We start from the raw sequence: 20,368 nt of genomic DNA on the forward strand, positions 1-20,368 counted from the left end.
GCACAGCTCCGTGACTAAATTAAAGATAACGGCAGAGGAATTTGGAGAATGTGTCAGGGCTCCGCATAGATGGTACTATTATCCTAGACGTGACCCCCCAGGCTTTTGGTGAGATCCGTTTAGGGACTAATAATGTTTTGTTTAAAGTAGATAAAGTTCGACATTCAAGGCACTTGCTAAGAAAATAAAACCAAGATTCCACAGATTTTGAACAAACACAAATAGATTTTGCAATAGAAGGTTAAAAGGAATATCTGTCCTTGGCGGACAGGGTCTAGTCGATCGAGATGAATATTCTGCCACGATTTTTTGTTCAATGTCTGCCTATCTTTTTTTGGGAGGGTCGAGAAGTTGATATCGTCCTTTATATGGGTGGGAAAGACCCCAAGGATTCGTAGGGCAGTCCTTCTAAGGGATAGACAGTCGGGGAGCCTGGTGTTGCCGAACCTGTTATTTTATTACTGGGCAGCTAACGCAGAGAAGGTGTTGGGCTGTTTAGTGATCTGGGGGCTATGTGGGTGCAGATAGAATCAAGTTCATGTAGCTGGCCTGGTGAGGGGGCATTAGTGACGGTCTCGCTACCGATCTCACCGACAAAGTATTTGGCAAATCCAGTGATTGCTTCCACTTTGAAGATATGGAGACAAATGTGAAAGCATTTCAAACTGAGGTCAGTGTCGAAGCTGGGCTCCAATCTGTGCTAACCGTCTGTTCGAGCCGGTGAGATTAGATGCCACATTCAAGAGGTGGGAAGGGAAGGGACTGGAGAAAGTGGGCAATTTGTTCATTGAGGGGCAGTTTGCCAGTTTAGAGGAATTGATGGAATCGCCAACATCTCTAATGGAGAGGGTCCTTTCACTTGCGGGGTCGGGGGAAGGGGACACTTGCAGTATTTATGGATGGATTTTGTCAGATGATTTGGTGTCAGCGGAGGGGGGGGGGGATTAATGCTAAGTGGGAGGGGAGTTAGGGCTCATATTACATCATGAGGTGTGAAGTGAAGTCCTGCATAGGGTGAACTTCAGTGTCCTCGTACGTGAGGTTTGGTTTGATCAAACTTAAGGTTCTTTTTAGGGTGCACCTGACCAAGTCCAGAATGAGTTGCTTCTTTTTAATGGCGGAGGGCAGGTGCGAGCGCTGATCAGGAAATCCGGCTAACCACACGCACATGTTCTGGTCTTGTCCCAAGCTAGTGGGTTTGGGGTCCCCTTCTTCAGCACCATGTCGGTGTTTCTGAAGATTGAGCTGGAGCCATGGCCTGTAGTGGCCATACTTGGCGGGTCAGACTCGCCGAAGTTGCAGACGGGCTGATGTCCTGGCCTTCGCCTTGCTGATTGCCCAGAGGCGAGTATTGCTGGGGTGGAGGTCTGCCTCGGAATGGCTGGGGGATCTGATGGAGTTCATACACCTCGAGAAAGTACACTGTGAGGGGAGGAATTAAGGCATTCTATCAGAGGTGGCAGCCTTTTTTTGTTTATTTCAAGGAATTGGTCACAGTCAGTTGTATTGGGGGGGGGGGGGGGGGGGGGGAGAGATTTAGGTTTGTCAGGGGCTGTCTATTTTTCTGTTTTTTATGGTTGATATATGTAAATGGGTTTATTTTTCTATTCTGTATTATTTAAATTGAAAAATGGTAATAAAAATATTTTTAAACAAACACATCACATAGCAAATGCCGTACTAGCTGTAGAGGTAGTAGAAAGGCCCAGAAAAAGACCAATGGTCTACTGGACTCAGGGCCTTCTCCGGGTATAAGCTAAATGTCGGGACAACGAGGTGTTTCCGGTGAATGCAACAGGGTAGGCGATCAATTTGGGGGTGTTGTCGTTTAAGGTAACTAGGGAAAGGTTTATGTATTTGGGGATTCAGATGACATGGGAATGGGCTATGATGCACAGGTGGAATTTGACAACGCTAGTGGAGGAGATTAGGGGGATTTTAGGAGGTGGGATATGTTGCACCTGATGACAGCAGCGAGGGTGCAGGTGGTAAAGATGAATGTGTTGCCAAGGTTCCTGTTTGTTTTCCCACCCTCCCCATCTTTCTCCCGGCCTTCTTCCAGAGGTTGGAGACAGTGATCTCGGAGTTCAGGGAAGGTGCTGACGGTGAAGGGGGCTCTGTTGCAGGGGCAGAGACAGAAAGGTGGGTTGGCACTACCAAACCTGCTGCACTATTATTGGCCGGCGAATGTAGAGAAGATGAGGCGATAGTTGTGGTAGTGGGGCGGAGTGGGACATGCTGGAGGAGGAATCATGTAGAGGATTCAATCTGAAGGCTATGGCGACGGCTCCGCTGCCGTTAGGAAGTACACGGGAGCCCTGTGATGCAGTCGACAGTCAGGATGTGGAATCAGCTGAGGAGGCATTTTAAGTTGGAGGGGATGTCGGTGTTGACGCCACTGTGTGGGAACCACAGGTTCAAGCCGGGGGAGATTGATGGGATGTATGGGAAATGGTGGAGACGTGTCTGGAGAGGGTTAGGGATTCGGAAGGCGAGTTTGTGGGTCTGGATGAGTTGTGGAAGAGGTTTGAGTTACCGAGAGGTAATGAGTATACATAAAATCAGGTTCGGGACTTTGCGTGGAAAGAATGGAAGTTGTTTCCCAGGTTGCCGGAGTACATTTCATTGGAGCAATTGCTGCTCCCGGATGAGTTGGGGAGGGTAGGATTGGAGATATATATATGGGTAGTTGGGGAACAGAATGGGGCGCAAGTGGTGAGGATCAAGAACAAATGGGAGGAGGAGTTGGCGGGGAAAAAGGCTGGGGACTGTGGTGCGAGGCGATGCGGAGGGTGAACTCAATCTCCTCCTGTGCGAGAATGAGCCTGATTCAGTTCAAGGTGGTGCACAGGGTACACATGACTCGGGCGAGGATGGGGGGGGGTCCTCCAGGGGGTGGTTGATGGGTGAGAGAAGTGTGGGCGAGAGCTGGTGAATCATGTGCATATGTTGTGGGGTTGTGAGAAGCTGAAGAGATACTGGGAGGCGGCGTTTTGGATTTGGAATTGTTTATTGTCACGTGTACCAAGGTACAGTGAAAAGTATTTTTCTGCGTGCAGCTCAAACAAATCATTATGTACATGAAAAGATAACAAAATAAAAAGAAAATACATAATAGGGCAACACAAGGTACACAATGTAAATACATAGGCACCGGTATCGGGTGAAGCATACAGGGGTGCATTATTAATCAGGTCAATCCATAAGAGGGTCGTTTAAGAGTCTGGTAACAGCGGGGAAGAAGCTGTTTTTGAATCTGTTTTTAGCTTGTTCTCAGACTTTTGTATTTCCTGCCCGATGGAAAAGTGAGTAAGCCGGGTGGGAAGGGTGCTTCCCGCTTTCCCCAGGCAGTGGGAGGTGTAGATAGAGTCAATTAATTGGAGGCAGGTTTGTGTGATGGACTGGGCTGTGTTCACGACTCTCTGAAGTTTCTTAGGGTCTTGGGCCGAGCAGTTGCCATACCAGACTGTGATGCAGCCAGATAGGATGCTTTCTTGGGACGCTAACTAAGATAGTGGGGGTGGAGGTTAAGCTGGACCCAATGGTGGTGATTGCTGGGGTATCGGAAGTGGCAGAGCTTCTGGCGGGGAAGGAGGCCGATGTTGTGGCCTTCGCCTCTCTAATTGCATGGTGCAGGATCCTGTTGAATTGGAGGTTATAATAATAATAATCTTTATTGTCACATGTAGGCTAACATTAACACTGCAATGAAGTTACTGTGAAAAGCCCCTAGTCGCCACATTCCAGTGCCTGTTCGGGTACACAGAGGGAAAATTCAGAATGTCCAATTCACCTAACAAGCACGTCTTTTGGGACTTGTGGGAGGAATCGGAGCACCCGGAGGCTGCCCACGCAGACACAGGGAGAACGTGCAGACTCCGCACAGGCAGTGACCCAAGCTGGGAATCGAACCTGGGACCCTGGCACTGTGAAACAACAGTGCTAACCAATGTGCTCCCATGCCGTCCAATTGAGACTCTTCTCAAATTTGGCTCATCTCTTAACTTGGACTCTGGGCAAATTCAAATGGGACATCCTGGACGAGTCCCCATTTTCTGTTACCGACTGTCTCCACCATGGCGGAGGCGGAAGGGACCCCCTCCACTGCGCATGCGCGGGGATGCCGTGAGCGGCCGCTGACGCTCCCACGCATGCGCCGCCCGGCAAAGTCAGTTTCGCGCCAGCTGGCGGGGCACCAAAGGCCTTTCCCACCAGCTGGCGGGGCGGAGATCAGTCCGGCGCGGGCCTAGCCCCTCAAGGTTAGGGCTCGGCCGCTCAAGATGCGGAGGATTCCGCACCTTTGGGGCGGCGCGATGCCGGACTGATTTGCGCCATTTTTGGCGCCAGTCGGCGGACATCACACCGATATCGGAGAATCCCGCCCCATGTGTTGACGGAGGCCCCGTGTAATAAAGGAGATGGTGCGGCACCTGTACCATGTCCTTGCTGACTTGGCGTCATGTGGCGGCGGACACTTGCTCCCTGTGGCATAAAGGTCACGAGAGCCCTGAACCTCTTGCCACGGGGTCCTTCCAAGGACCCAGCGTGGACCTTGTGGTATCTCAGAGGCATCCGTCCATAAGTGCATCCATGAGATGACAGATGCACAGTATGGCTGTTGACTATATCCACTTTGACAAGGCCTGGCAGGATTAGAAGGCTGGTGTTTGGTCAGATACCTGGTCTGCCACAGGTGCAGGGAGCAATAGACTGTACTCATGTCGTTCTTTGTGCCCCATGGCACCAGGGCACCCCCTTCATCCACAGGAAGTGGTTCCACTCACTCAATGTCCAGTTGGTGTACGACTATCAGATGGCTGTCACGCACTTATGTGCCTGTTTTCAGGAAGCGTGCATGACAGCTTCATGCTTGGCTGGTTGGAGATCCCTGGAATCTTCGAGGGAACCCCAGGCTACAGGATGGCTCCTTGGGGACAAGGGATATTCCCTCAGATCGTGGCTGGTGACGACAATGCAGAAGCCACAGACCACTGCGGAGATCAGGTACAATGAGGCTTACAGTGCGACCCTATCTGTCATCGAGTGGTGCACGGCCTGCTGCAGATGCGGTTCCACTGCCTTGACAGGTCTGATGGGGCCCTACAATACCGCTCCCTGGGAGTCTTTCACATTGCTGTGGGACTGTTGTGGAACCTCACTGCAGTGCCCTCCACAACCTGGCTCTGCCAGCTTCCTGAGGACTACCTTGAGGAGTGGCATATGTCCTCAGATGAGGAGGACATGCCTGACGGCACTGAGGAAGAGCCCACTGAGGAGCCTGAGGATGGGGGTCAGGTCAGGGCGAGGGTGCCGTCTCATCAATGTCTTGTACAGTTGCAGCAACACTTCACTGCTTTTATACTCTATTCCTTTAGCTATGAAAGCCAAAATTCCTTACTACCTGCTGTACCTGCATACTAGTTTTCTGAAATTCATGCACGAGGACACCCAGATCCCTCTGCAACAAAGCACTTTGACGTTTCTCTCCATTTGGATAAGTTGTCGTTCCATTTTTATCCACTTATCCACAGGAAACTCCACCTGCCACATTATGTCCCACTCACCTAACCCATCCATATCCATTTGTGAATTTCTTATTTCCTCAATGACACACCTATTTTAGTGTCATCTGCGAATTTGGCTATAGAACCTTCTATCCCTGTATCCAAGTCGCTGATATAGATTGTAATTAGCTGGGGCCCAAGGATCAAACCCTGTGGCATCCCACCAGTTACATCTTGCCAACCAGAAAAAGACCCATTTATCCCGACATTCTGTCTTCTGTCTGTCAGCCAGTCTTCTATTCAAGCTAATAAATTACCCCTAATCCCATGTGATCTCACCTTGTGCATTAACCTTGTGTGTGGCACCTTATGAAATGCCTTCTGGAAGACCAGATACACCACATCTACAGGACCCCCATTATCCACTTGGCTTGTTACATCTTTGTAGAACCCTAGTCAAACACTATCTACCTTTCATAAAACCAGACTGAATCTGATGGATTGCATTTTGACTTTCCAACTGTCCTGTTATTACCTAACCATTTCCCAATGACAGATGTTAAAAATAACTGGTTTATAGCTTCCTATTTTTGTCTTTCCTCACTTTTTGAATAAGGTTGTTACATTGGCATTTTTCCAATCTACTGGAACCTTTCCCGCATCCAGGGCATTTTGGAATATTATAACCAATGGATCCATTTTCCCCTCTGCGACCTCCTGTAAGTCCCTAGGATTTAGGCCATCAAGCCTTGGGTACTTGCCTGCCTTCAATCCCAATAGTCTGTTTAACACTTTTCCCTTTTCATGGATGAAAACCAGCTTTCTGGCCTACAGCGTGATTCCCCACACCACCTCAGGACATTGTGACCCGCTAGGACCAGGGGATGAAGGCGGCCAAAATCTCAATCATCAGAGTACTGGGGCTGGGGAGTCTTTGAGTGCCTGCAGTCTGGTCAATGCAGGGGGGTACTGATGACTCGCAGTAAAGAATGGTCTGCGGTGGTCCTTCAGCTATGTCTGACTCCTGCCAACAGGCTGTCCGCTGCCAGCACTCCTTGGCTCATGTCTCAATGAGGTTCTGTGCTACATTCTTCTGTCCTTTGTTCTAGAGGTGGATTATGGGTGAGGGTCTCCGGTTCATTGAATCATGCCCGAGTCCTATCACTGCAAAGGAAACATTATCACTGAGACGGCCTAAACGTTTGGCGGGCATGGAGGCACAGTGAGAACATCTGTGTTCTGATGAGGAGAAGCGCCATGCCACAGGGAGGCGTTAAAGATTTAAGCGGTAAGCAACAATAACATTTAATTTAAATTTTTAAAAATTACAAGTGACTATGTCCCCCAACTACTAGTGACTAATTTCACCCTTGCCCACACTGTGCTACTACATTTCCTTATCCTTCCATACCGTCCCACTACATCTATGTTTGTCCCCAGGATAGGTGGAGGCAGCCTACTGCCTTCAATGTCCTGTTGCCAGAGGTGCCCTTGGCTGGCATCCTCTGGAGGGCTGAGACCTAGAGGGCCTCAACCTACTTTCAGGCGGCACTGATGTTGTTGCGTCACCTCTGTGCCTGGTCTCAGGTGTGGTGATATGCCTATTGGCTATATCATAGTTGGATGGTGTATGACCTCCAATCAGCAGGTGGCGGTACAGACACACAATGCGGTCTCCAGACCAAGGTCATATGACCTGTGATTCAGATATAAAGGGAGACACATCCGGCCAGCGACAGAAGAAGATTGAGAGGGTAATAAGACGTAAGTGTGAATGGTCAGTGCTGGGTGCAAGTTCCAGAGGAGTAGTTAGAAGACTCCATGATAACGTGCTCTGTATCAGACTGCTATCTTACCACACGAGACTCAATAAAAGATTGGACAAGTCAAAGTGTTTGGTGAGTTCCTTCATGATGTACAAAGGACCAGACACAACATGGTACCATGAGTGCTGAAGATTTAAAGATAGCGACGGCAGTGACAACGTTAGGCATTCGGCTTGAAGACTTGTCTGGTGAACTGCAACCTGAGGCGACCCAACTCGCAAGAAAATGCTGAAGATCGAGATGGATGGACTGTGAAAGGGGGATTCAAATAGTAGGGCACATCCAAGGTCTCCTGGGTGGAAGGCCCCGGGAGGTGTTCCAGTGGATCCTCCTCCTTCTGGGTGTTTGTGGGGCCCGGAGTTACTCCAATTGATGGAGTGGCAGCTGGATTGAGCTCCAGATGCTTCACTGTCATCTGGTGCTGTGAGTCCTGGAGGCCCACCATTGCTTGCACCATTCAGTTGAAGTCCTCAGTCATGGTCCTCAGGGACTGAGCCATGCCTCGACTATCTCCCACCAAGGATCTGACTTCAAGCCCAGGATTTCCACTGTGAATGTCCCCCTTGCAGTGTTTTTATTTTGTTTTATATAAATTTAGAGTACCCTTGATAATAAATAATCGCTTATTGTCACAAGTAGGCTTCAATGAAGTTACTGTGAAAAGCCCCTAGTCGACACATTCCGGCGCCTGTTCGGGGAAGCCTGTACGGGAAATGAACCCCCGCTGCTGCCTTGTTCTGCATTACAAGCCAGCTGTTTAGCCCACTGTGCTAAACCAGCCCGATTCATTTTCCAATTAACGGGCAATTTAATGTGGCAAATCCACCTACCCTGCACATCTTTGGGTTGTGAGGGCAAAACCCACACAAACACGGGGAGAATGTGCAAACACGGGGAGAATGTGCAATCGCAGGGGTGTCGCTGATACTTCCCCCTGGTATTCCCGGCACTGCTGTTGCATCTCAAGCAGCTGAGGGATGAATGTGTCCAGAGGCATGGCACCTGGTTGGAGGACAGCTGAGTTGCTGGGATCCAGCAGACATCTGACTGTCCGATCCCGCTTCTATCTCCACCTGAGGTGCATCAGAAGCATTGTGGTGCTCACCAGATAGTGATCCAGAAGCCTGCCTGCTAAGATCGTCCACTAAGGTGTGTGTCTCGGTGTTGGTTATGGTGCGAGTGATAGCCATGACACATCTTCAATGTCCTCCTCTGACATCTCCTCAGAGGTCATGTCAAGGGTGAGTGGTGGGACCCTGCTGGTGAACGGGTGTGGTTGATCGTGTGATGTTCCTGCAAATAACATGCTATTAGTACATGGTCAGGGAGATGGTCTAGGATACACAACTCACTTGAGTTTGGTCATGTGGAGAAGTGTGCTGTGGTCCCTCCCTTTTCTCTCACAGGCCCACCTCATTCTCAGTGCAGGCCCGTTGCTGCTCTTCCACTGCAAGATAGAATAGAACCCCTACAAGTGCAAAGGAGGTCATTCGGCCCATCAAGTCTGCACTGACCCTTGGAAAGAGCACCCTATTTAGGTCAACGCCTCCACTCGGCAACCCAGTAACCCCACCTAACCTTTTGCACACTAGGGGGCAATTTAGCACAGCCAATCCACCTAACCTCGCATCTTTGGACTGTGGGAGGAAACAGGAGCTCACGGAGAAAGCATGGGGAGAAAGTGCAAACTCCACACAGTCACCCGAGGCCGGAATTGAACTTGGGTCCCTCTGTGATGCAGCAGTGCTAACTACTGTGCCACCGTGCTGCCCTAGGCTCTCCATGTCACAGTGCCGCAAAGCACTCTCTCCTCAATAAGAGCTAGGATCTTCAGTTCTGGCATCCCACCACCGGTCTTTGTTCGTTTACAGATGATGTGGAGATGCCGGCGTTGGACTGGGGTGAGCACAGTACAAAGTCTTACAACACCAGGTTAAAGTCCAACAGGTTTGTTTCGATGTCACTACCTTTCGGAGCGCTGCTCCTTCCTCAGGTGAATGAAGAGGCATGTTCCAGAAACACATATATAGACAAATTCAAAGATGCCAAACAATGCTAGGAATGCGAGCATTAGCAGGTGATTAAATCTTTACAGATCCAGAGATGGGGTAACCCCAGGTTAAAGAGGTGTGAATTGCATCAAGCCAGGACAGTTGGTAGGATTTCGCAGGCCAGATGGTGGGGGATGAATGTAATGTGACATGAATCCCAGGTCCCGGTTGAGGCCGCACTCATGTGTGCGGAACTTGGCTATAAGTTTCTGCTCGGCGATTCTGCGTTGTTGCGCGACCTGAAGGCCGCCTTGGAGAACGCTTACCCGGAGATCAGAGGCTGAATGCCCTTGACTGCTGAAGTGTTCGCCAACTGGAAGGGAACATTCCTGCCTGGTGATTGTTGCGCGATGTCCGTTCATTCGTTGTCGCAGCGTCTGCATGGTCTCGCCAATGTACCACGCTTCGGGACATCCTTTCCTGCAGCGTATGAGGTAGACAACGTTGACCGAGTCGCACGAGTACGTACCACGTACCTGGTGGGTGGTGTTCTCGCGTGTAATAGTGGTATCCATGTCAATGATCTGGCACGTCTTGCAGAGATTGCCATGGCAGGGTTGTGTGGTGTCGTGGTCACTGTTCTGAAGACTGGGTAGTTTGCTGCAAACAATGGTTCGTTTGAGGTTGCGCGGTTGTTTGAAGGCAAGTAGTGGGGGTGTGGGGATGACCTTGGCAAGATGTTCATCGTCATCAATGACGTGTTGAAGGCTGTGAAGAAGATGACGTCGTTTCTCCGCTCCGGGGAAGTACTGGACGACGAAGGGTATTCTGTCGGTTGTGTCCCATGTTTGTCTTCTGAGGAGATCGGTGCGGTTTTTCGCTGTGGCGCGTTGGAACTGTCGATCGATGAGTCGAGTGCCATATCCCGTTCGTACGAGGGCATCTTTCAACGTCTGTAGATGTCTGTTACGCTCCTCCTCGTCTGAGCAGATCCTGTGTATACGGAGCGCTTGTCCATAGGGGATGGCTTCTTTAATGTGTGGATTCACCGCCAAACAGATGAGACAACAATACTATGCCACCTATATGCACACCAAGAACAGAAAGCTTGAGAAACTTGGCATCACCACCGGCAGCAACCAAGCCACCCCCGGTGCCACAGTAGAAAACAATACAGGGAAATCTATTGTCAACTTGTCAGACTACGCCCTTCAACCAGACGAAATCGAAGTCCTCAGCAGAGGGCTCATTTTCTGCACCACCACCAAAATGGACCCCATCAGTCTCGCGGCAGACACGGAGGAATTCATCAGGAGAATGAGGCTCCGGGAATTCTTCCACAGACCCCAAGAGGCCAACAGCGAACCCAAGCAGACTATCAATGAACCGGAACAGCAGACCGAGAGATCTGCGGTGTGGCAACCGAAGAGGAAAGAGCCGAATTGGACCCCTCCGGAAGGCCGCTGCCTTAGACTCGACATGTATGCTCAAGCCGTCAGGAGTTGCGTCAATGCCAGATTCATCAGTCGCATTCACAAGACAGCCCCGAACGTCACCCAAGCACAACGCAATGCCATCCGCGCCCTCAAGACCAACCGCAGCATCGTCATCAAACCAGCAGACAAAGGAGGGGCCACTGTCGTACTGAACAGAACGGACTACTGCAAAGAAATATACCGACAACTGAACAACCAAGAACACTACAGACAGTTACCCGCAGATCCGACCAAGGAACACATCCGCCAACTTAACAGACTGATCAAGACCTTGGATCCAGATCTTCAGAGCACCCTACGTGCTCTCATCCCACGTACTCCCCGCATTGGAGATCTCTACTGCCTCCCAAAAATACATAAGGCCAACACACCAGGCCGCCCTATCGTTTCAGGCAATGGGACCTTGTGTGAGAACCTCTCTGGCTACATCGAGGGCATCTTGAAACCCATCGTACAAGGTACGCCCAGCTTCTGTCGCGACACGACGGACTTCCTACAGAAACTCATCACCCATGGACCAGTTGAACCAGGAACATTCCTCGTCACAATGGACGTCTCGGCACTCTACACCAGCATCCCCCATGACGACGGCATTGCGGCAACAGCCTCAGTACTCAACACCGACAACTGCCAATCTCCAGACGCAATTCTGCAACTCATCCGCTTCATTCTGGATCACAACGTCTTCACCTTCGACTACAAGTTCTTCATCCAGACGCACGGAATAGCCATGGGGACCAAATTCGCACCCCAATACGCCAACATCTTCATGCACAAGTTTGAACAGGACCTACTCACCGCACAGGACCTTCAACCGACGTTATACACCAGATACATCGATGACATTTTTTTCCTTTGGACCCATGGCGAAGAATCACTGAAACGACTACACGATGACATTAATAAGTTCCATCCAACCATCAGACTCACCATGGACTACTCTCCAAAATCTGTTGCATTCTTGGACACACTCGTCTCCATCAAGGATGGTCACCTCAGCACTTCGCTTTACCGCAAACCCACGGATAACCTCATGATGCTCCACTTCTCCAGCTTCCACCCTAAACACATTAAAGAAGCCATCCCCTATGGACAAGCGCTCCGTATACACAGGATCTGCTCAGACGAGGAGGAGCATATCAGACATCTACAGACGTTGAAAGATGCCCTCGTACGAACGGGATATGGCACTCGACTCATCGATCGACAGTTCCAACGTGCCACAGCGAAAAACCGCACCGATCTCCTCAGAAGACAAACATGGGACACAACCGACAGAATACCCTTCGTCGTCCAGTACTTCCCCGGAGCGGAGAAACGACGTCATCTTCTTCACAGCCTTCAACACGTCATTGATGACGATGAACATCTTGCCAAGGTCATCCCCACACCCCCACTACTTGCCTTCAAACAACCGCGCAACCTCAAACGAACCATTGTTTGCAGCAAACTACCCAGTCTTCAGAACAGTGACCACGACACCACACAACCCTGCCATGGCAATCTCTGCAAGACGTGCCAGATCATTGACATGGATACCACTATTACACGCGAGAACACCACCCACCAGGTACGTGGTACGTACTCGTGCGACTCGGCCAACGTTGTCTACCTCATACGCTGCAGGAAAGGATGTCCCGAAGCGTGGTACATTGGCGAGACCATGCAGACGCTGCGACAGCGAATGAACGGACATCGCGCAACAATCACCAGGCAGGAATGTTCCCTTCCAGTCGGCGAACACTTCAGCAGTCAAGGGCATTCAGCCTCTGATCTCCGGGTAAGCGTTCTCCAAGGCGGCCTTCAGGACGCGCAACAACGCAGAATCGCCGAGCAGAAACTTATAGCCAAGTTCCGCACACATGAGTGCGGCCTCAACCGGGACCTGGGATTCATGTCACATTACATTCATCCCCCACCATCTGGCCTGCGAAATCCTACCAACTGTCCTGGCTTGATGCAATTCACACCTCTTTAACCTGGGGTTACCCCATCTCTGGATCTGTAAAGATTTAATCACCTGCTAATGGTCGCATTCCAAGCATTGTTTGGCATCTTTGAATTTGTCTATATATGTGTTTCTGGAACATACCTCTTCATTCACCTGAGGAAGGAGCAGCGCTCCGAAAGGTAGTGACATCGAAACAAACCTGTTGGACTTTAACCTGGTGTTGTAAGACTTTGTACTTCGTTTACAGAGGTTGTGAACAAACTTATCCCCACAGATGGGGATGATATTAGCTCACTGCCTGGCAGGTCAGATGCTCATGAAACTTGGCATGTGTGGGCAAGTGCGTGAGCATAGAACGTAGAACATAGAACGATACAGCGCAGTACAGGCCCTTCGGCCCACGATGTTGCACCGAAACAAAGGCCATCTAACCTACACTATGCCATTATCATCCATATGTTTATCCAATAAACTTTTAAATGCCCTCAATGTTGGCGAGTTCACTACTGTAGCAGGTAGGGCATTCCACGGCCTCACTACTCTTTGCGTAAAGAACCTACCTCTGACCTCTGTCCTATATCTATTACCCCTCAGTTTAAAGCTATGTCCCCTCGTGCCAGCCATTTCCATCCGCGGGAGAAGGCTCTCACTGTCCACCCTATCTAACCCCCTGATCATTTTGTATGCCTCTATTAAGTCTCCTCTTAACCTTCTTCTCTCCAACGAAAACAACCTCAAGTCCATCAGCCTTTCCTCATAAGATTTTCCCTCCATACCAGGCAACATCCTGGTAAGTCTCCTCTACACCCGCTCCAAAGCCTCCACGTCCTTCCTATAATGCGGTGACCAGAACTGTACGCAATACTCCAAATGCGGCCGTACCAGAGTTCTGTACAGCTGCAACATGACCTCCTGACTCCGGAACTCAATCCCTCTACCAATAAAGGCCAACACTCCATAGGCCTTCTTCACAACCCTATCAACCTGGGTGGCAACTTTCAGGGATCTATGTACATGGATACCTAGATCCCTCTGCTCATCCACACTTCCAAGAACTTTACCATTAGCCAAATATTCCGCATTCCTGTTATTCCTTCCAAAGTGAATCACCTCACACTTCTCTACATTAAACTCCATTTGCCACCTCTCAGCCCAGCTCTGCAGCTTATCTATATCCCTCTGTATCCTGCTACATCCTTCCACACTATCGACAACACCACCGACTTTAGTATCGTCTGCAAATTTACTCACCCACCCTTCTGCGCCTTCCTCTAGGTCATTGATAAAAATGACAAACAGCAACGGCCCCAGAACAGATCCTGGTGGTACTCCACTTGTAACTGAACTCCATTCTGAACATTTCCCATCAACCACCACCCTCTGTCTTCTTTCAGCTAGCCAATTTCTGATCCACATCTCTAAATCACCCTCAATCCCCAGCCTCCGTATTTTCTGCAATAGCCTACCGTGGGGAACCTTATCAAACGCTTTGCTGAAATCCATATACACCACATCAACTGCTCTACCCTCGTCTACCTGTTCAGTCACCTTCTCAAAGAACTCGATAAGGTTTGTGAGGCATGACCTACCCTTCACAAAGCCATGCTGACTATCCCTGATCATATTATTCCTATCTAGATGATTATAAATCTTGTCTCTTATAATCCCCTCCAAGACTTTACCCACTACAGACGTGAGGCTCACCGGTCTATAGTTGCTGGGGTTGTCTCTGCTCCCCTTTTTGAACAAAGGGACCACATTTGCTATCCTCCAGTCCTCTGGCACTATTCCTGTAGCCAATGATGACATAAAAATCAAAGCCAAAGGTCCAGCAATCTCTTCCCTGGCCTCCCAGAGAATCCTAGGATAAATCCCATCAGGACCCGGGGACTTATCTATTTTCAGCCTGTCCAGAATTGCCAACACCTCTTCCCTACGTACCTCAATGCTATCTATTCTATTAGCCTGGGTCTCAGCATTCTCCTCCACAACATTATCTTTTTCCTGAGTGAATACAGACGAAAAATATTCATTTAGTATCTCGAATATCTCTTCAGATTCCACACACAACTTCCCATCCCTGTCCTTGACTGGTCCTACTCTTTCCCTAGTCATTCGCTTATTCCTGACATACCTATAGAAAGCTTTTGGGTTTTCCTTGATCCTACCTGCCAAATACTTCTCATGTCCCCTCCTTGCTCGTCTTAGCTCTCTCTTTAGATCCTTCCTCGCTACCTTGTAACTATCCATCGCCCCAACTGAAACTTCACACCTCATCTTCACATAGGCCTCATATTCCCCTTAACAAGAGATTCCACTTCTTTGGTAAACCACGGTTCCCTCGCTCGACGCCTTCCTCCCTGACCGGTACATACTTATCAAGAACACGCAGTAGCTGATCCTTGAACAAGCTCCACTTATCCAGTGTGCCCAACACTTGCAGCCTACTTCTCCACCTTACCCCCCCCAAGTCACGTCTAATGGCATCATAATTGCCCTTCCCCCAGCTATAACTCTTGCCCTGCGGTGTATACTTATCCCTTTCCATCATTAACGTAAACGTCACCGAATTGTGGTCACTGTCCCCAAAGTGCTCTCCTACCTCCAAATCCAACACCTGGCCTGGTTCATTACCCAAAACCAAATCCAACGTGGCCTCGCCTCTTGTTGGCCTGTCAACATATTGTGTCAGGAAACCCTCCTGCGCACACTGTACAAAAAACGACCCATCTAATGTACTCGAACTATATCTTTTCCAGTCAATATTTGGAAAGTTAAAGTCTCCCATAATAACTACCCTGTTACTTTCGCTCTTATCCAGGATCATCCTCGCCATCCTTTCCTCTACATCCCTAGAACTATTTGGAGGCCTATAGAAGACTCCCAACAGGGTGACCTCTCCTTTCATGTTTCTAACCTCAGCCCATACTACCGCGGAAGATGAGTCCCCATCTAGCATCCTCTCTGCCACCGTAATACTGCTCTTGACTAGCAGCGCCACACCTCCCCCTCTTTTGCCTCCTTCTCTGAGCTTACTAAAACACCTAAACCCCGGAACCTGCAACATCCATTCCTGTCCCTGCTCTATCCATGGAGGGGTTGAGAGGAGAGGAGTCAGGATTTTAGGAAGCTTGTGGGAGGTTGATGCTGGGGTCCTGTAAGTGGCAACATGTGTGGTCGACGTTACATTCCGAGCGGTGACGGCAAGGTGGAGTGCAGAGAGGATACAGGGAAGACTTACCCTGGCAGAACAGAGTAGATAATTCATCCTCTTGTAGAGGGTGTTGCCACTCACCAATGCTGCCACCTTCTCCCAGGCGGGCTTCATGATCTTGCTAGAGTGCCTCCTGCCAGCCTATGGATTGATTGTTCCCTTTCTATCCTTCATGGCATCCACCATTCTGGTTAGGGCCCCCTGTGTGTATCATGGAGCTGGCTTCCTCGCTGCTATCCTCCTGGCTTGAATGAGAGCAAGTGCTGTAGAACTGTTTAAATGCAGTGCCCCCTTAATTAAAGAGCTCAGATGACCCTGAGGTGGGCGAATCAGACACTTTGCACCTCACGCACAGCATTTTTCACGTGGGGAAAATTATTTTCTCCCAAAGTGCGTAAAAATTGCGGTCCGGATCACCCTGCCGCGGCCGGTGGAATTCGCAACAGTTTTTGCGCTGAAAGTGACACCGCCAAATTTTGGGAAAATTCCCCAGCCAGTATTCCACCCGACCCCAGCCATTTCTTGCCTGGTGAGTTCAGTTTAAATCACATTGAAATTTCGCTGAAAATCTGCATTCCTCCTATTCAGAGTCAATGATCAGGAAAATCAAGGTACATTTTCTCTGTGTGAAGTAGGTGTATTTTATCTTCTGATAAAGAAAACGGAAGTTTACAAATTAGATCTATGTTTAAGATGTGCTGTTTTTTAGTGTGCTGAATGAAGAAACAAAATGAAAAAGAGAGCATTTTATACTGCCTTATGCATTCACATGCAACTCGGGGTTTGTAATATTTTGCATCAGGGGGTGTAACATGTAAATTAAGTCAATTAATTTGCTGCAATTATTCCAGGTCAGTATAAGTTGTCACGCTCCAGATATTGATTTTAAACCAGTTGCAAAGCAAATTGATTTAAATCAAGCCCATGCCACTAGCCAATTCAAATCCCAAATGGGCTTCTGTCTTGCAGTACAGAATACGGTGTATGTGTCAGGTTGCAATTTGATAGCACCTGACATAACCAGCATATTGTTTCAGGGAGATGTTAGGAAAAAGACAAGGCAGCTTAAGTTTAGCTCAGATCAATAAATCAAAGCTCAGCTCATCTCCAGTATTGATGCTGTCTTTTAAAAAGCTGTTCTCCTGCATACTACCCCTCCCCCCGAATGGATTTGAAAGGAATTGCAAAGGACAAAATTCTGCCATTTTAACCCGGTATGATCCATGGGTTTGCGACAGGCTGAATTTACGAATAGTGGAAGGTGGGAGGCCAGCAAAGAGGCCACTGAAGAAAGAAAGTCAAAAAATAACAAAAGTGAGCGCAAAGATTTTAGCAGCAGTATGACTAAGGCAGGGGCATAGCTGGGCAATGTTGCGGAAGTAGGACTGAGAGATGCTGGTGATGGAATGTGTAGTTTGAAGCTCAGTATGAAGCACAGCAAGTTTTATGCAATCTGGTTCAGACATAATGCTGGAGGCAAGGGTAGAGACAGTGTCAAATGAGCAGAGTTTATGATGAAGCTAAAAAATGTTGGAGAGAACGTTGGGTGTCACCAGCTAATATCATAGAATTTACAGTGCAGAAGGAGGCCATTCGGCCCATCGAGTCCACATCGGCTCTTGGAAAGAGCACCCTACCCAAGGTCAACACCTCCACCCTATCCCCATAACCCAGTAACCCCACCCAACACTAAGGGCAATTTTGGACACTAAGGGCAATTTATCATGGCCAATCCACCTAACCTGCACATCTTTGGACTGTGGGAGGAATCCGGAGCACCCGGAGGAAACCCACGCAGACACGGGGAGGATGTGCAGACTCAGCACAGACAGTGACCCAAGCCGGAATCGAACCTGGGACCCTGGAGCTGTGAAGCAATTGTGCTATCCACAATTCTACCGTGCTGCCCCATGTGGAATATGTGGAAGCTGACCACATGCCTGTGCATAATGTCATTAAGAGGCACACTGGAGATGGGAAAAAGGGAGCAAGCCAGGGATAGATTCTTTGGAGTTTGGGCAGGAAGAGAAGCCATTGCTGGAGATGTTCTGGCTGCATTTGAATAGGCAGAAGTGGAATCATGTTAGGGCATCTCATGGAGCTGGACAATAGAGAAATGACAATAGAAGAGGATGGCATGGCTGATCATATCAAAAACCATGGAAAGGTTCAGGAGGTGATGCATAAATAACATATCATAGTCACGGTAATAGACCATAAACGTTTTGCCTCTTTTTTTGGTCAAGTGCCCGGTATTGCCTATTTTCTTTCCTGCAATTGGACATTTCCATGTCATGTTGCATGAAAAACTGAGGGATAAATCGGTGAAAGTGTCATCAATAACTTTGTTCCCAACTTCTGCAGATGTGCATGGTACAGATGTTCCTAAATCCCTACTCCATATGACCAGTGCTGGTTACTTAGTTACTTAGTTTAACTTGTGCACCCTTGGACCACATTTTGTCCTCAACTTCGGAGGAAAACTTCCCTAATAAATTACCTTAAATAATTGTCAAAATAGAGTCGGTAATCACACTGAAAGATAGGAACAGAAATGGCCAGTGCTAATTAAACATATAGGCCTTTACAAATAAGACATTTGTCAACAGTTCGGAGAAGTAGAAGGCACAGATTTAAGATAATTGGTAAAAAAAGCAATCTCAAATTGAAGAAAAACCTTTTAACGCAGCGAGTGTTAGGGAGTTGAATGCATTTCCTCAGAGTATGGCAGAGGAAGGGCCAATTGAGGTTTTCCTAAAGGGAATTGGATTATTTGTAAAAGAAAAAACAGGGCTACAAAAGGCAGGGAAGTGGCATTAGGTGAATTGCTCCATTAGAGAGCCAGCATAATGGCCTCCTTCAGTTCTGTAACCTTTCTGTGAAACTTGCTTGAGTCAAATTTGAGGGCGAATGACTGAACCAGCTGTGCATCTGGTATGTCAGTTTGTAACCTTCTGATATAAGGGGACTTACAAGATGGTGCCTGGAGCATCTGATGTATTAATCCCTATGAATTCACCAGAGTAAACAGGTAAATAGGTATGGAATTTAAAGAATTAAGATATTCATGTATCCATGACATCAACAACAGACAAACTACCCATGCTGGGTTGTTGGATCAAACAGACAGGATTAGTTTCTTAAAGTGAACTTGGTTTAAACCCTGTTAAATAAGAGATAATATGCCAGGGAAAATCACTGTATTTTGCCCCCACATGGAGTAATATTTCATTTAAGATTATAATAAATCAAATTAACTTTAATTCTCCAATTTTATTTCAATGTAGCAAATTCAGAAAGTCAAATAAATTATACTCACTTAAGTTGCATGAAAGAATGGTCTGCTACTCTGGTCTTTCAGGACATCACATGTTGAAATATCAGCAAGTATAAGACATTTTGGGCGTGATTTTTTTGGGCACGTTAGCCCAAATAAAAATATTTTATTCAGGCATTTTCATAAATAAACAAACTGAAGCAGAAGCAAAATTATACAACATTATAAATCGATTATAATCGAGTATAAAAACTGGCAAGTCATGCTATAGTTGTATAGAACCGTGGTAAGGTCGCACTTGGAATGTTGCGCACAATTCTGGTTGTCACTCTACCAGAATGATGTGGAGGCTTTGGAGAGTGTGCAGAGGAGGTTTACCAGAATGTTGCCTGGTCTGCAGGGTGTTAGCTATGTGGAGAGGCTGAATAGACTCAGACCGTTTTCATTAGAAAGACAGAGGTTGAGGGGTGACCTGATAGAGGTCTACAACATTATGAGGGACATGGATAGAGTGGATGGGTAGGCATTCTTTCCCAGGGTGGAAGGTGTCAGTCACCAGGGGGCATAGGTTTAAGGTCCGTGGGGCAATGTTTAGAGTAGATGTGCGAGACAGGTTTTTTTCGCAGAGGGTGGTAAGTGCCTGGAACGCATTGCCAGGGGAGGTTGTGGAAGCAGATATATTAATGGCGTTCAAAAGGCATCTTGACAAACACATGGATAGGATGGGTTTACAGGGATACAGCACAAGGAAGCACTGAGGGTTTTGGCAAAGATTGGTATCCTGACCGGTACAGGCTTGAAGGGCCAAAGGGCCTGTTCCTGTGCTGTTTTGTTCTTTGTAATAACCAACACCCACTCCCCCACCCCTGCTCCCCACCCTCGCCCCCCCCTCCCGTCCTGCCTTCCCCATTTTAACCCACTCTTACCCTTTTGCTGACTTCTCAATCCTCCTTGAAGAAGTCAATGAACGGCTTCCACATCCGAGCGAACACATCAACCGACCCCCCTAGGATGAACTTGACCGTCTCCAGCCTCAGGAATTCTGCCAGGTCGCTCACTCACACCTCCACTTTCGGCAGCTCCGAGTCCCTCTATCCAAGTAAGATCCA

General features: G+C 48.4%; 1 protein-coding gene across 2 annotated transcripts in view; it reads right to left on the bottom strand.

Moving 5' to 3' along the window:
• The window catches only part of LOC140427968 (uncharacterized), a 426,464-nt gene that overhangs the window by 134,419 nt on the left and 271,677 nt on the right, over positions 1 to 20,368 (bottom strand). The gene's annotated exons all lie outside the window — the stretch shown is intronic.

This window comes from Scyliorhinus torazame, chromosome 8 (genome assembly GCF_047496885.1).
Source record: "Scyliorhinus torazame isolate Kashiwa2021f chromosome 8, sScyTor2.1, whole genome shotgun sequence".
Lineage (NCBI taxonomy): Eukaryota > Metazoa > Chordata > Chondrichthyes > Carcharhiniformes > Scyliorhinidae > Scyliorhinus > Scyliorhinus torazame.